At 42.6% G+C, this 4777-nt stretch overlaps 1 non-coding gene across 1 annotated transcript; it reads right to left on the reverse strand.

Annotated features, from left to right (window-relative positions):
* Nucleotides 1-401: 401 nt before the first annotated feature.
* Nucleotides 402-509, reverse strand: LOC130958883 (small nucleolar RNA R71). Its single transcript, XR_009077986.1, has one exon. It is a non-coding gene; the product is annotated as a small nucleolar RNA R71 (small nucleolar RNA).
* Between the last annotated feature and the right edge of the window lie 4268 nt (nucleotides 510-4777).

Below are 4777 nucleotides of genomic sequence, written 5' to 3' on the forward strand. Positions count from 1 at the left end.
CAGCCGAAAATAACAACAATGCCAACAATGCAAGGAAGGTGCTGGGTGACTTTACTGCACCTACTCCCGACTTCTATGGGAGAAGCATCTCTATCCCTGCCATTGGAGCAAACAACTTTGAGCTTAAGCCTCAATTAGTTTCTCTAATGCAACAGAATTGCAAGTTCCATGAACTTCCATTGGAAGATCTTCATCAGTTTTTAGCTGAATTCTTGCAAATCTGTGACACTATCAAGACTAATGGGGTTGACCCTGAGGTCTACAGACTTATGCTATTCCCTTTTGCTGTAAGAGACAGAGCTAGGACATGGTTGGACTCACAACCTAAAGAAAGCCTGAACTCTTGGGAAAAGCTAGTCAATGCCTTCTTGGCAAAGTTCTTTCCACCTCAAAAATTGAGTAAGCTTAGAGTGAAAGTCCAAACCTTCAGACAGAAGGAAGGTGAGTCCCTCTATGAAGCTTGGGAAAGATACAAACAATTAATCAGAAAATGTCCTTCTGACATGCTTTCTGAATGGAGCATCATAGGTATTTTCTATGATGGTCTGTCTGAACTATCCAAGATGTCTTTGGATAGCTCTGTTGGAGGATCTCTTCATTTGAAGAAGACGCCTGCAGAAGCTCAAGAACTAATTGAAATGGTTGCAAATAACCAATTCATGTATACTTCTGAAAGGAATCCTGTGAACAATGGGACAAGTCAGAAGAAAGGAGTTCTTGAGATTGATACTCTGAATGCCATACTGGCTCAGAACAAAATATTGACTCAGCAAGTCAATTTGATTTCTCAAAGTCTGTCTGGAATGCAAAATGCACCTGGCAGTACTAAGGATGCTTCATCTGAAGAAGAAGCCTATGATCCTGATAACCCTTCAATGGAAGAGGTGAATTACCTAGGAGAACCCTATGGAAACACCTATAATTCTTCATGGAGAAATCACCCAAATTTCTCATGGAAAGATCAACAGAGACCTCAACAAGGTTTCAACAACAATAATGGTGGAAGAAACAGGTTGAGCAATGGCAAGCCTTTTCCATCATCTTCTCAGCAACAGACAGAGAATTCTAAGCAGAACCACTCTGACTTAGCAACCATGGTCTCTGATCTAATCAAAACCACTCAAAGTTTCATGACTGAAACAAGGTCCTCCATTAGGAATTTAGAGGCACAAGTGGGACAGCTGAGCAAGAAAATTACTGAACTCCCTCCTAGTACTCTTCCAAGCAATACAGAAGAAAATCAAAAAGGAGAGTGCAAGGCCATCAACATGGCCGAATTTGGAGAGGAAGGAGAGGAAGTGAACGCCACTGAGGAAGACCTCAATGGGCGTGCACTGACCTCCAATGAGTTCCCTAATGAGGAACCATGGGAATCTAAGGCTCAAAATGAGACCATAGAGATTCCATTGGACTTACTTCTGCCTTTCATGAGCTCTGATGAGTATTCCTCCTCTGAAGAGGATGAGTATGTCACTGAAGAGCAAGTTGCTAAATACCTTGGAGCAATCATGAAGCTAAATGACAAGTCATTTGGAAATGAGACTTGGGAGAACAAACCTCCTTTGCTCACCAAAGAACTGAATGACTTGTCTAGGCAGAAATTACCTCAAAAGAGACAAGATCCTGGGAAGTTTTCAATACCTTGTACCATAGGCACCATGACCTTCAAGAAGGCTCTGTGTGACTTAGGGTCAAGTGTAAACCTCATGCCTCTCTCTGTAATGGAGAAGCTAGGGATCTTTGAGGTGCAAGCTGCAAGAATCTCACTAGAGATGGCAGACAATTCAAGAAAACAAGCTTATGGACTTGTAGAGGATGTTCTGGTGAAAATTGAAGACCATTACATCCCTGCTGATTTCATAGTCCTAGAGACTGGGAAATGCATGGATGAATCCATCATCCTTGGCAGACCCTTCCTAGCCACAGCTAAGGCTGTGATTGATGTGGACAGAGGTGAATTGATCATTCAAGTGAATGAAGAATCCTTTGTGTTTAAGGCTCAAGGATATCCCTCTGTCACCATGGAGAGGAAGCATGAAGAGCTTCTCTCAAAACAGAGCCAAACAGAGCCCCTACAATCAAACTCTAAGTTTGGTGTTGGGAGGCCACAACCAAATTCTAAGTTTGGTGTTGAACCCCCACATTCAAACTCTAAGTTTGGTGTTGGGAGGTTCCAACATTGCTCTGAGTATCTGTGAGGCTCCATGAGAGCCCTCTGTCAAGCTACTGACATTAAAGAAGCGCTTGTTGGGAGGCAACCCAATGTTATATTTTATCTATTTTCTTTTGTTATTTTATGTTTTCTGTAGGTTGATGATCATGAGAAGTCACAAAATCAATTGAAAAAGCAAAAACAGAATGAAAAACAGGAAGAAAAACAGCACACCCTGGAGGAAGATGTTGCTGGCGTTTAAACGCCAGTAAGGCTAGCAGTTGGGCGTTTAACGCCCAGTCTGGCACCATTCTGGGCGTTTAACGCCAGAAAGGGGCACCAGATTGGCGTTAAACGCCAGAAAAGGGCAATCACTTGGCGTTAAACGCCAGAAATGGGCACCAGCCCGGCGTTTAACGCCAGAATTGGCTCAAAATGCATTTTTGCATGCCATTTGGTGCAGGGATGACTTTTCCTTGACACCTCAGGATCTGTGGACCCCACAGGATCCCCACCAACCCCACCACCCTCTCTCTTCTTCACCCATTCACCAATCACCTCAACCACTCTTCCCCAAAAAACCCTTCACCTATCAAACCCCACTATTCTCTTCACCACTCACATCCATCCTTCATAAAACCCCACCTACCTCACCATTCAAATTCAAACCACTTTCCCCCCCAAACCCACCCATAATGGCCGAACCCTACCCCTCACCTCACCCCTATATAAAACCATCTTCACTCCTTCATTTTCCCACACTCTAAACACTACTTCCTCCCCCTTTGGCCGAAAAATAAGCCATCTCCCTCTCCTCTATTTCTTCTTCTTCTACTATCTTCTTTCTTCTTTTGCTCGAGGACGAGCAAACCTTTTAAGTTTGGTGTGGTAAAAGCATTGCTTTTTGTTTTTCCATAACCATTTATGGCATCCAAGGCCGGAGAAACCTCTAGAAAGAGGAAAGGGAAGGCAAAAGCTTCCACCTCCGAGTCATGGGAGATGGAGAGATTCATCTCAAGGGTGCATCAAGACCACTTCTATGAAGTTGTGGCCTTGAAGAAGGTGATCCCCGAGGTCCCTTTCAAACTCAAAAAGAGTGAATATCCGGAGATCCGACATGAGATTCAAAAAAGAGGTTGGGAAGTTCTTACCAACCCCATTCAACAAGTCGGAATCTTGATGGTTCAAGAGTTCTATGCCAATGCATGGATCACCAAGAGCCATGATCAAAGTGTGAACCCGATCCCAAAGAATTGGCTTACAATGGTTCGGGGGAAATACTTAGATTTTAGTCCGGAAAATGTGAGGTTGGCATTCAACTTGCCCATGATGCAAGGAGATGAACATCCTTACTTAAGAAGGGTCAACTTTGATCAAAGGTTGGACCAAGTCCTCACTGACATCTGTGAAGAGGGCGCCCAATGGAAGAGAGATTCAAGAGGGAAGCCGGTTCAATTGAGAAGGCATGACCTCAAGCCCGTGGCTAGGGGATGGTTGGAGTTTATCCAACGCTCAATCATTCCCACTAGCAACCGGTCCGAAGTTACTCTAGACCGGGCCATCATGATTCATAGTATCATGATTGGAGAGGAAGTGGAAGTTCATGAGGTTATAGCCTAAGAACTCTATAAGGTGGCGGACAAGTCCTCTACCTTGGCAAGGTTAGCCTTTCCTCATCTCATTTGTCACCTCTGTTATTCAGTAGGAGTTGACATAGAAGGAGACATCCTCATTGATGAGGACAAGCCCATCACTAAGAAAAGGATGGAGCAAACAAGAGACCCCTCTCATCATGAGATCCCTGAGATACCTCAAGGGATGCACTTTCCTCCACAAGACTATTGGGAGCAAATTAACACCTCCCTAGGAGAACTGAGTTCCAACCTGGGACAACTAAGGGTGGAGCACCAAGAACACTCCATTCTCCTCCATGAAATTAGAGAAGATCAAAGAATCATGAGAGAGGAGCAACAAAGACAAGGAAGAGACATTGAGGAGCTCAAGCACTCCATAAGACCTTCAAGAGGAAGAACAAGCCGCCATCACTGAGGTGGACCCGTTCTTTAATCTCCTTGTTCTTTATTTTCTTATTTTTTCGAATTTTTATGCTTATGTTTATCCATGTTTGTGTCTTATGATCATTAGTGTCTTAGTGTCTATGCCTTAAAGTTATGAATGTCCTATGAATCCATCACCTCTCTTAAATTAAAAATGTTCTTAATTGAAAAAGAGAAGAATTGCATGAATTTTGAATTTTATAACAGATTAATTATTTTGATGTGGTGGCAATACTTTTGTTCTCTGAATGTATGCTTAAAACAGTGCATATGTCTTTTGAATTTGTTGTTCATGAATGTTAAAATTGTTGGCTCTTGAAAGAATGATGAAAAAGGAGACATGTTACTGAGGATCTGAAAAATCATAAAAATGATTCTTGAAGCAAGAAAAAGCAGTGAATACAAAAAAAAACGAAAAAAAGAAGGGAGAAAGAGAAAAAGAAAGAAAAAGAAAGAAATAAAGTTGTGATCCAAGGCAAAAAGAGTGTGCTTAAGAACCCTGGACACCTCTAATTGGGGACTCTAGCAAAGCTGAGTCACAATCTAAAAAGGTTCACCCAATTATGTG

This window comes from Arachis stenosperma, chromosome 10 (assembly GCF_014773155.1).
Source record: "Arachis stenosperma cultivar V10309 chromosome 10, arast.V10309.gnm1.PFL2, whole genome shotgun sequence".
NCBI lineage: Eukaryota > Viridiplantae > Streptophyta > Magnoliopsida > Fabales > Fabaceae > Arachis > Arachis stenosperma.